Source organism: Cnephaeus nilssonii (assembly GCF_951640355.1).
Source record: "Cnephaeus nilssonii genome assembly, chromosome: 4".
Taxonomy (NCBI): Eukaryota; Metazoa; Chordata; class Mammalia; order Chiroptera; family Vespertilionidae; genus Cnephaeus; species Cnephaeus nilssonii.
In genome coordinates, this window is record NC_137075.1 from 109,630,656 (window position 1) to 109,643,273 (window position 12,618).

The 12,618-nt window shown below is 51.7% G+C and overlaps 1 long non-coding RNA gene across 1 annotated transcript in view; it reads left to right on the forward strand.

The window, feature by feature from the left end:
• LOC307097879 overlaps nt 1–12,051 on the forward strand; it is a 431,535-nt gene extending 419,484 nt beyond the window's left edge. Inside the window, exons 2-3 of the long non-coding RNA XR_013813386.1 lie at nt 10,800–10,904; nt 10,998–12,051. This is a non-coding gene — a long non-coding RNA (uncharacterized lncRNA). The remainder of the gene's footprint in view (nt 1–10,799; nt 10,905–10,997) is intronic.
• The last annotated feature ends 567 nt before the right edge of the window (nt 12,052–12,618 follow it).

Genomic DNA, 12,618 nt, shown 5'->3' on the forward strand with positions numbered 1-12,618 from the left:
GCCCCAGGGAGTTAGTGTCTGGGCTCACACTGACTTCCCCTCACTGTGTCTCGCACAGTAATACACGGCTGTGTCCTGGGTTCTCAGGCTGCTCATTTGCAGGTACAGCATGTTCTTGGCGTTGTCTCTGGAGATGGTGAAGCGGCCCTTCACAGAGGTGGCATAGGATCTGGTACCATCACTCCAATTAATGTATGCGACCCGCTCTAGCTCTTTCCCGGGAGGCTGACAGACCCAGTCCATGGCATAGCCATCAAAGGTGAATCCAGAGGCTGCACAGGAGAGTCTCAGAGACCCCCACAGGCTGCACCAGGGAATTTAAGACAGAGCAGGAAATGGTGTCTTTGCTCAACTCTCCACCTGCTCCTGATGAGGGCCCTGTGCTGGTCCTGATCGCCCCCTGCTGGTCATGTATGCTCCCTGCTGCCCAGCCCTGCTGCCTCCTCAGGGAGGTTTGTGTGGGCTCACACTGACTTCCCCTCACTGTGTGTCTGGCACAGTAATACACGGCCGTGTCCTCGGTGGTCACGGAGCTCAGCTGTAGGGAGAACTGGTTTCTGGCCGTGTCAGCAGTGATGGAGATGCGGCCCTGGAAGGCTGGGTTGTACCTTGTGCTGCCTGTCCAGTACCCCATCCACTGCAACCCTTTCCCCGGGGACTGGCGGATCCAGCTCCAGTAGTAACTGCTGGTGACTGAGCCCCCGGACACAGTGCAGGTGAGGGAGAGGGTCTGCGAGGGCTTCACTAGTCCTGGGCCCGACTCCTGCAGCTGCACCTGGGACAGGACACCTGGGACAGAGAGAACACAGTGAGTCCTGGGCTCAGATGCAGGGTCCCCATCTCCTCATTTCTAAGCCCCTGAGTCACTCACATCTCGGAGCTGACAGCAGGAAGAGGAAGAGCCACAGGGGAGTCATGTCTTGCAGGTGAGGTCCTCGTCCCCCAGAAAGTATTCTCCAGGGTGAGGAGGCCCTGCATTTAAGTGGACGCCAACTGTGTGTGTGTCTGGTGGCCATGTGGGCATTTGCATATGGGAGGTGTCTGCACATACAAAGGGCAAGAGGTGAGGGAGGTCCCGGTCTCTGGGGCTTCTCCTGGAAGGAGGTGCTGACTGTGCCCTCAGAGAACCAGGCCCTCCTTGGGATCCTGGTCATCGTGCCCAGGGATTTCTTCTTCCACACCAGGGGCTGTGCTGCAGGAGGTGGTCAGGAAGTAGGATATGGGCACAATCAGTGACTCCTTAGGGATTACATCAATGTGCCTCTTCTTCCATGGATATAGATATAGTAGATATAGATATCGATATAGATGTAGATATAGATACAGATATTGATATAGATACAGATGTAGATACAGATACAGATCTAGATCTAGATATAGATAAAGATGTAGACATAGCTCTAGATATAGATGATATAGATATAGATATAGATATAGATATAGATATAGATATAGATGTAGAGACAGATATAGATATAAAGATGTAGATGTATTTGTGGATGTACATATATGTATAGATATAGATACTGTTTTCTTTATACTCACCTGAGGATATGTTCATTGGTTTTTAGAGTGAAAGGAAAGGAGAGAGAGAAGGACAGAGAGAAACATTGATGTGAGAGAGGCATACTGATCAGCTGCCTTTCATATATGCCCATACTGTGAATCAAATCAGCAACATTTTTATTTATGTATTTACTAGAGGCCAAATGCATGAAATTCATGCAAGCGGAGGGGGGGGAGTGGTCCCTCAGTCTGCCCTGCACCCTCTCCAATCCAGGACCCCTCGGGGGATGTCCGACTTCCTCTCGCAATCTGGGATCACTGGCTCCTATCTGCTCGCCTGCCTGCCTGATCGCCTCTACCTATCTCTGCCTGCCTGATTGCCTCTAACCAGCTCTGCCTGCCTGATTCCCCTAAGGACCTCTGCCTGCCTGGCTGATCGCCCCTAACCGCCTCTGCCTTGCCCTGCACCAGGGACCCAGTATTACCCCCTCTGGCTGGTCACAGGCACCTGGGACCTCAGCTTCCCTCCCTCTGGCCGGCCTCAGGCACTAGGACCTGGGCGGGCTTTGCCTGGGAAGGCTGTAGCCTCAGGGGACTGTGCACTGGCGGCTTTGCCTAGGCCGAAACTGCAGGTGCCGGGACCATGGGGCACGTGGCTTGTCCGTCTCCCAGACCACAGGTGCAGCCACTGACACCCGGAACTGAAGAGTGGGCAGCTTGTCCCTCTCCCAGGCCGCAGCCTGGCTGGTCCCCATTCCTCTCTCACGAGCTCATTTTGCCTGTCTAGTCCCATTCCTCTCTCCCCAGTGCTGAGTGTCTGAGCCATTACCATAGGATGGCCTTAGGGCATGATGACCATTTGCATATTAGCTCTTTATTATATAGGATTTGTTTAAATATCTCTTAATTGATATCAGAGAGGAAGAGAGAGGAGAGAGACATAGAAACATCAATGATGAGAAAGAATAACTGATTGGTTGCCTCCTGCATGCCCCAGGGAGTTAGTGTCTGGGCTCACACTGACTTCCCCTCACTGTGTCTCGCACAGTAATACACGGCTGTGTCCTGGGTTCTCAGGCTGCTCATTTGCAGGTACAGCATGTTCTTGGCGTTGTCTCTGGAGATGGTGAAGCGGCCCTTCACAGAGGTGGCATAGGATCTGGTACCATCACTCCAATTAATGTATGCGACCCACTCTAGCTCTTTCCCGGGAGGCTGACAGACCCAGTCCATGGTATAGCCATCAAAGGTGAATCCAGAGGCTGCACAGGAGAGTCTCAGGGACCTCCACAGGCTGCACCAGGGAATTTAAGACAGAGCAGGAAATGGTGTCTTTGCTCAACTCTCCACCTGCTCCTGATGAGGGCCCTGTGCTGGTCCTGATCGCCCCCTGCTGGTCATGGATGCTCCCTGCAGCCCAGCCCTGCTGCCTCCTCAGGGAGGTTTGTGTGGGCTCACACTGACTTCCCCTCACTGTGTGTCTGGCACAGTAATACACGGCCGTGTCCTCAGTGGTCACGGAGCTCAGCTCCAGGGAGAACTGGTTCTTGGACGTGTCTCTGGCGATGGAGATTCGGCTCTTGAGGGAGGGGTTGTAGTAAGTGTCTCCATCATACCAGATATTCCCCATCCACTCCAGCCCCTTCCCCGAGGGCTGGCGGATCTAATGCCAACAGCAACCACTGGTGATGGATTAACCAGAGACAGTGAAGGTGAGGGAGAGGGTCTGCGAGGGCTTCACCAATCCTGGGCCTGACTCCTGCAGCTGCACCTGGGACAGGACACCTGGGACAGAGAGAACACAGTGAGTCCTGGGCTCAGATGCAGGGTTCCCATCTCCTCATTTCTAAGCCCCTGAGTCACTCACATCTCGGAGCTGACAGCAGGAAGAGGAAGAGCCACAGGGGAGTCATGTTTTGCAGGTGAGGTCCTCGTCCCCCAGAAAGTATTCTCCAGGGTGAGGAGGCCCTGCATTTAAGTGGACGCCAACTGTGTGTGTGTGTCTGGTGGCAGTGTGGGCATTTGCATATGGGAGGTGTCTGCACATACAAAGGGCAAGAGGTGAGGGAGGTCCCGGTCTCTGGGGCTTCTCCTGGAAGGAGGTGCTGACTGTGCCCTCAGAGAACCAGGCTCTCCTTGGGGTCCTGGTCACCGTGCTCAGGGCCCTCTTCTTCCACACCAGGGGCTGTGCTGCAGGAGGTGGTCAGGAAGTGGGATGTGGGCACAATCAATGACTACTTAGGGATCAAGGCAATATGCCTATTTTTCCAGAGATGATGGATGTAGATATAGATATAGTTATAGATATAGATATAGATATAGATGTAGATATTGAGATATAGCTAGATCTTCTCTTCTTTATCCTTACCTATGAATATGTTCATTGATTTATAGATATAGATTTAGATGTAGAGGTAGATATAGAGATAAAGGTGTAGATATATTAGTAGATTTCCTTAAAGTTATAGATATAGATATTGTTTTCTTTATCCTCACCCAACGATATATTAATTCATTCTTAGGGGAAAAGTAAAGGAGAGAGAGAGAAGGTAAGAGAGAAACTTTGATGTGAGAGAGAAATATTGATCAGTTGACTCCCATATATGACTCTACTGTGAATCAAATCTGCAACATTTTTATGTATGTATTTATTTTTTATTTATCAATTTTTTAATTGATTTCAGAGAGGAAGGGAGAGGAAGAGAGAGAGATAGGAACATCAATGATGAGAAAGAATTATTGATTGGCAGACTCCAGCATGCCCCACACTGGGGATGTTTCCCGCATCCTGGACATGTGCCCTGACCAGGAATCGAATGGTGACCTCCTGGTTCATCGATCAATGCTCCGCCAATGAGCCATGCTGGTTGGGCTGTCCCTACACTTTTAGGATTCACAGAGCTCCCTGGTCAGCAGGGCGCCGGCAACATCATAGGTGACCAGGCCCCAGCCCTTCCCTGACTGCCCTCTGACCCCAGTGGCCACGGGCTTGTCCACCACGATGCTCTGTGGCTCACAGCCCCTGGAGGTTCCCTCAGCCCAGGTGTGAGCTGTTGGAGGTACTCTGAGCTCAGTGCTCAGCTGTGTCTCCACCGGACACAGGAGGGGCCCCCATGGTCTGACATCACAAGTGGGCTTGGCTGGGCAGCTGAGTGGCCCTGGCCCTGGTACGCTGCTGCTTCTTTGAGAGGTTTTAGGAGAGTCTGAAGCCTGAGCCAGGACAAGCCATTCCTATGGAAAGGCTGCTGCAAACAGCTTGGGTGGGGCTGCAGTTTGGATGGGGTGGGTTCTCAGGGAATCAGCAGGGCAGAGAAAAGTGTGTGAGCCACACTGATGGAACCTCAGATATGGCTTTGAGGCAGATAGGCAATGGGGAAGTCCCAGCACAGAAACAATGACCCCTAGGAGCAGCCTGTCTGGGAGAAAGCCACCCCAAGTTCCTGCCCTAATGCTGGACAATCCAGTTCTTAACATATGTCCCTGGATCCTCCAATTCCACCATCTGCTTCTTGAAGCTCAGAGGAGGTGGGACCCTGTAAGTTCCTGTGCTGGCCCTTTAAGGGGAACAGCCTGGGTCTCCAGCTGCTTCCATGTCACTCAGCGATAATCATTGCTGGTTTTTATAACCTGAAGCTCTGAGGACTTCTCTTCCCAGCTCTGGATCCCTGGGTTGGGGGTCTGTTGTGGGGCTGGAACCCTTTGCTTCTCACAGGAGGCCTCCAGAGCTGAGATATCCCTGCCAATTAAAAACACGCCACATGTGGGTGTCAGACTAGCCTGCTCCCACCTCCACCTTCCTACCCGTCTCGGAGTGCTTTCTTCTTTATCTCCCTAGTCCGGAAAGATGGTTGTTCTCTATTTTAGTTGTGTATTTCACGTGGTTGTGGGAGGCCGCGAGAACATGCATTTACCTGTGCCTCCAAATTGGTTCTCACCCTTTTCCAATTTTTTAAATTGGAGGTTGAGATGATTGATTTAAAGATCTTTATTCTTTTCTAACATAAGCATTTAATGCTGTACATTTCCCTCCAAGCACCACTCTAGCTGTATCTCAGAAAATTGGATATTTTGTAATTTCTTTGCCATCCAGTTTGAAAATAGATTTTCTGTTAGTTTAGAATTCTATATTGATGTTCCTTCAATGTTTCTTCAGCTCGTTGAGTCATCAGTCCATTGTCTTCTGGTTTTGTAGTTTTTCATGTGACCTTTGATGTTTTTATTAATCTTGTTCCTTGACTCATGTGTGGTTTTTTCTTTGCTGCCCTTGGGCAATTTATCTTTTTCACCAGTTTGACTTCTATGTGCCATGATTTAATTTTGTTTATTTTCATTTCTTCTTGGAGTACTTTGGTGTTCTTAGATGCCTTTATAGTTTACATCAAATTCTGAAAAACTATTTGCAATGATTTCTTCAAACATTTTTCTTGGTGTCCCCTCTCTCCTCTTTCTGGGATTCCAATTACATGTATATACTAGAGGCCCAGGGCACGGATTCATGCACCCGCTGGGACCCTCAGCCTGGCCTGCACCCTCTCACAATTTGGGACCCCTTGGGGCTTGCAGGGTTCGGGCTGAAACTAGCAGTCTGACATCCCCTGAGGAATGTAGTAGTGCGCCCAGCAGCAGGTGGCCTGGGAGGAGGCTGATCTGGTCCAGCTGCGCCTGCTGTCGCTCGGTAGTGTGCTGCCTTGGAGGCGGGAGAGGCTTGCTCCGCTGCTACTGCTCTCACCAACCATAAGCCCGACATCTGTCAGTCAGCTGGGCAGCACTCCTGCTGAGGGAGCACACTGACCACCAGGGGGCAGCTCCTGCGTTGAACGTTTGTCCCCTGGTGGTCAGTCTATTGTCATAGTGACCGATCAAACCCTCGTTCAATTGTTCAGATGTTTAGGCTTTTATATATATAGACTAGAGGCCCGGTGCATGAAATTCATGCACAGGACAGGGGGTGTCACTCAGCCCGGCCTGTGCCCTCTCACAATCCAGGACCCCTCAGGTAGGGTCCCTAGGCCTCGCCTGAAATCAGGGCCTATCGGAGATTTCTTTCCTCCGACTGGGGAAGCTGGACCTGCTCCTGCTGCTGCCACTGCTTGCCATCTGTGTGGTTCTGACCCATTCCCCCACCACTGGTCGCCTCCCTGTGGGATGCAATTGCTTGGGTTGCCTGGGCCTCCCTCTGTGGGGTGATCGTTGGCTGCCCCACAAACCCACCACAGCATCGCTGGCCAGTGGCCTGGGCCTACCTCTGCAGGGTGAACATGGGGCAGTTGTCGGGCCCGCCATCCAATCACATTGCACCCGCATTGGTTGGCCTGGTACCAGTGTGTGTCATAGCGTGGTCATCTGGAAGGTTGTCTGGACGGTTGTTCTGCTGTTCGGTCGTTCGGTCTATTTGCATATTACACTTTTATTTTTATGGATATTTGACTGCTTTATTGTCTCTTACATTCCTGACATGGCTATTTTGTGGAAAATTTATTCTGTGTTCCATTTTGGAGAGTTTCCTTAGTCTTCTTCAAGTTCACCTATGTTTTATCTGCAGTGTTAGTCTTACTCCATGTATTATTCATTGCAGATGATGTTACTTTCTAAACCTCTACAAATTCAAAATACAGACCCGTTCTACCCACTCCTGTCTGTTAGTTTAAATCCCTTGTGTGTTGCATCCAACAGGTAGGCAGGACAGAGCGCTGTGGTGGGAGGTCCTGAGGGATGATCTTGGTCATGGCGGCTCTGGTGGGCCTGTGAGAGAGAAAGGTGGGGACAGGTGGGCCTGTGAGAGGGAAAGGTGGGGACAGGTGGGCCTGTGAGAGGGAAAGGTGGGGACAGGTGGGCCTGTGAGAGGGAAAGGTGGGGACAGGTGGGCCTGTGAGAGGGAAAGGTGGGGGCAGGTGGGCCTGTGAGAGGGAAAGGTGGGGGCAGGTGGGCCTGTGAGAGGGAAAGGTGGGGGCAGGAGGGCCTGTGAGAGAGAAACGTGGGGACAGGTGGGTCTGTGAGAGGGAAAGGTGGGGACAGGTGGGCCTGTGAGAGGGAAAGGTGCGGACAGGGGTCTGAGGTCAGCACACAGGGGCCTGGGCTGCGCTGGGGTCTCTCTTGGTGGGAACATTTCCAAAACCCAGGACAATGAGAGCACTGAGGATGGTCTCCTTGTAGAGAAAGAGACACAGAAAATAAAAGACTTGGTGAAGCAGAGTCCCCGTCACTGCTGACATGTCACCTGCAAACAATGCCCTTCTTCATTGTTGTCTGCAGTGAGAACATGAGAAAAAAGAGCCATCCCTGGAGGGAGCTGAGAGCTTGAGAGGAAATCCCTGAGCCCCACAGGAAGGCCCTTCCCTCCCACCTCCCTCTGCCCCTGCTCCTGGGGCTGCTCTCTGTGCTGTGGGCCCTGAGCGCCCCCTGGTGTTGGCAGCCTCTGTTGCAAGGAGGTTTGTGTCTGGGCTCACACTGACTTACCCTCACTGTGTCTCTTGCACAGTAATACAGGGCCGTGTCCTCGGCTCTCAGGCTGCTCATTTGCAGGTACAGCGTGTTCTTGGCGTTGTCTCTGGAGATGGTGAAGCGGCCCTTCACAGAGTCGGCGTAGTATTTGGTACTTCCATCACCATATGTAATGTATGCGACCCACTCCAGCCCCTTCCCTGGAGCCTGGCGGACCCAGTTCATGCGATAGTCACTGAAGGTGAATCCAGAGGCTGCACAGGAGAGTCTCAGGGACCCCCCAGGCTGCACCACGCCTCCCCCAGACTCCACCAGCTGCACCTCACACTGGACACCTGCAAACACAGAGACACAGGGGGACTTAGAATCACATGGAAGCACAAACAGGCACAGGCACAGGGCTCAGCGCTCCCCACTCCTGACAATGACCTTGAGAAATGATCAGGAGGAAAACGCAGCTTGGCACCAAGTCCATGGTGGAGCCGCTGGGGTCCTGTCTCAGGCACTTGGGTTCTGGGTGTCTCCCCAACATGCCAGTCAAGGTACCCCTTTTATGAGCAGGAGGAGAGCCCCATTTGCATGCAGTCTGCATATAAGGTGCAGCTGTGACCCTGGTCTGCATGCCTGACATTGTCATCCTAAAGGCGACCCAGATGGGAAAGGACTCAAGGATGCTGGCCACAGTGGGTCCCGTCCTGACCGCCCTCCCTCCCTCCTTTTCTGAGACCCGTCACCCTGACCCCATTCCTTTGGGGGCAGCTTCCAGGATTGAGAGTCCTCCTTCCTCGGGGTTTTGATGAGGACCCAGGGGTGCTCTCCCAGAGGAGCGTAGATGGGGCTTCCTCTCGCTCCCCTTCACCCACCGTGGGCCATGTTGCCTTTCTGGGGTTTTGGAATAAGAATTTACATTGAATGATGCTTTTATTTTGAGACTGAAAGATTCTCCTTGTTATTTTCCACAATCAGATCGTCCACAAAACTCTAACATATGCATGTGAGGAGGCAGGAGAGGCTGGGCTGGACGCTGTGGCTGCAGCCTCCGTCTCTAACCTGCTGCCACTCTCACAAGCACACACCTGCCTCCCCAAAGCACACGTTTCCCTCAACTTCCCTGCTGTTCGTGTGTAAACGCCCTGTTTCCCAGCCTCTCACAGTGGGAGAGTTTCCATCATTTACACATGGAGCCTGGCCGGTGGGCTCAGTGGATGGAGTGTGGGCCTGTGGACTGAAGGGTCTCAGGTTCGATCCTGGTCAAGGGCACTTACCTTGGTTGCAGGCTCCTCCCCTGGTCAGGGCGGGTGTAGGAGGCAATCAATCCACGTGTTTCTGTCACATCCATGTTCCTCTCTGTCTCGCCCTCTTTCTTTCACTCTCTTTAAAAATCAATGAAAAAATATCCTCGCGTGAGGATTACGAAACAAAATAATAATAAAAATTAAATAAATAATGAAAATTACTTACAAAAATTATTTAAAAAAGGAATAAGTTGGCTCTTGGAAGAAAAACTATGTGTAGAGAGTTGAGGCAACACGCCATCCTTGGGGGCAGGTGAGCACCTCCCTTCCCGGAGGAGAGCGGCCACCTGTGTCCCTCCTCCCACAGCCCCAGGTGAGGACAGACGGACACAGGGATCTGGGACTGTGGTCCCTTGTTCCTCTGGGAAGGCAGCCACCACCACTTGGAAAGTGCGATCACGTTGGGGAGGGGGAGGCATGGGCAGGTCAAACACCATGAAGCCTTCCTTCTCTCCTCCTTTTCATATTTTATTCTTATTTTAAATTATATTTGTATTGATTTCAGAGAGGAATGGAGGGGAGAGAGAGATAAAACATCAGTGATGAGAGAGAATCATTGATTGGCTGCTTCCTTTATGCCTCCTAATTGGGATTGATCCTGCAACCCAGGGCCTGTGCCCTGAATGGGAATCAAACCCATAACTTGGTGGTTCCTGGGCCAGTGCTCAGCCCCTGAGCCACACCAGCCGGCCTCCTTCCCTCTCTGAATAGCATGTACTTGACTCGGGGTTCACTCAGTTGCTGCAGGTCTCAAAGTGTTCCAGAGCCCGATAGATGCCAGTTATGAGAGTTTCGGTTTGCTTTTTGATGCTTTTGTGGAGGAACAAGAGTTTGGAGGTGTCTACGCCACCATTTTGGCTCTGCCCCTTCTGCTCCGTGACTCCTTTAAAACGAACAGAGAATGAGAAGGGAGAAGAGCAACAGCCCCGGAAATCTACCAACAACAGAGAAAACAGAGGGGGCAGCGCCCATCCAGGCCAGCAGAGGCAGGAGGAGGGGCCCGGGCTGAGCATTGACTCTGGTGTTTGTAAGGAGACCCTGTGTTTCAGGAAGATGAGCTTCCTGTTCCTGGACAACCCCAGACACACGTCCAGAAGGGGTGGATTTGAGGGGAGTTAGATGACGGGCAGGCAGACAGGGCAGGGTCCATGGGAAACCAAGGCAGGTGGATGGTAGGCAGGGGCAGACTCGGCAGTCTGAGCAGCCTAACCACAGGCACCAACCAGGCAGAAATAGCAGAATGTTTCTGGACTCAGAGCGGGAGGCCTGGGAAAAGAGGGAGGGCCTGGGACAGTAAGGTGAACGCACACAGGGAACAGGGACGTGCAGGCCCCTTGCTGGGCAGGAACAATGAGGGCCAATCAGGTGGGCACACGGGTGGACACGGACCAGGGTGGTGGCACACATACACCCGAGATCACAGGCTTCAGGGGCAGCCCATCAGGGGCCCCTCCCCTTGCGGGGAGCCTGAATCTGCTTGTAATAAACGCTCCACGCTTTTGCCTAAAACTTCTGGTCCCCGATTTTATTCTTGGACTTGGTGACCCCTGATCCCAGGAACAGAAGAAGCTGGCCTCGCTGTTCTGGTGATCAAGTTTGGCTCAAATAAACTCTTAAAACTATTCTCCAGGGGATGTGCTGCAGTGATTGGGAAGGTGGCAGGTGATGAGGCTTCGTTCTAGAGGGCAGTCGGTTCTGGGTCACGGCCATCACGCTCTCCTTGGCTCTTACACGTGGGTTGTCTTCTGGCCTCAGAGTCTTCCTTATCAGAGCCTCGGGCCTCTGGGCATGTCACTCAGCACTTGGTGGACCATCATCACACCCTTCTGTGCATCGGGGATGGCGTGCCTGGCTGATTCACGGGGAGAGTCCTGTGTGCCACAGTATTGTGCAAGTCTACAGGCATCACGAATGGTCGGGCTCAGCTACTCTGGTTCCTGCAGACGTTCCCCTTTGGGATAGCCTCCCTCTCCATCTTCGTTGCTCACAGACCAACACGCCAAAAAGAAACGTAAAGAAGGCATCCATACCTTTCCCTTTACTTACACCCACCTCACTCTTTCAGGGGTTCTGTGTTACTCCACCTTTCTGATTTTTGGAAAGTCCTGACCCTCTAGTTACTCATTATTTCATCTTCTCTGCTTGGGTTTGAGTAGACACTAGGAAAAGGTTGTGTCTTTCCCATTCTGCAGATGAACCTACTTGGCAGGGCCCTTCTAGCTACCTTCGCGAAGGCCTTGGCTGTGTTGGTGCTCTCTCCCTGCCATCTGGATTAAGCCATGCACTAAATTTGCTTGTAGGTTTACCTGTGCTCCCACCTTTTGACTAAAACTCCTTACCCATACCACCTCCATCTTAGGTTTTAGGGGTTGCTTTTTGGTAAGGGGAAGTATGTTAGAGTTAATCGACGGAAATCCAACTCAGATTTCTGAGAAGCAGGGTCCTCTCCAAGGGACACAAGGACAGTAGCATTAACTGTGTCAGGAATAAGATGGTGCATTATGGAGTGAAATGAATTAACGAATAGAATGCTGTGAGTTGTCTTGAAAAAAAAATTCTCCACAGGCTTAGAAGTTCTCATGTGAATGATTTCAAAGTGGCTCATTTATGTTGTGGATTTTATGACGATTCAACCAGCAGGGAACCTGCCAGAGTGTCACAGGGGAGATGGCACAGCTGGGGAAGCCTTCTTTCTTTCCTTCTCCTTCTTTATACACTTTCCTTGACTCCAGAGAGGAGGCCAGTGGAGCGATGGAAACATCAATGATGAGAATCATTGATCGGCTCCCTCCTGCACCCCAACCCCTGAGGATGGAGACTGAAACCAGGGCCTGTGCCCTGACCAAGGAATCCAACCATGACCTCCTGGTTCATACGTCGATGCTCAACCTCCCAGTCACATCTGCTGGGCTGAAAAAAGATGGGACACTTAAGTCCATGACAACCATGAGCAACTTGCCTTATCTCCAGCACCTGTGAACTCAATTGAACTCATCCCGTCCAGGTAGCAGGTTTTTATAATTGTGTGCACTTCTCTCTTAACACAGGGAAGAAACCTGTGTGCACATATGTTGTAAATGAAGACAACATGTTGATGTAAGAAATGTGCAAACATGGAGATAACGTTTTATAAGATTTCATTGGAGCCAAACTATCAACAACTGTTGGAAAGGAAGACCTCAAATGCTCTGGAGAATAAATGTTTGCAGCTGCGTTTGTGCATTTGAAGTTCAGGAGGGAAGGTGAGGAGTGACATGGAGGTGGGAGAGAGCAAGGCGGGACTGGGTGCCAGGACAGTGAACAGGAGGTGCTCCCTGAGGGTGGTCATGCTGATGTCACAGGTGTGTTAACCCAGATGCACAGGAACCATGGACAA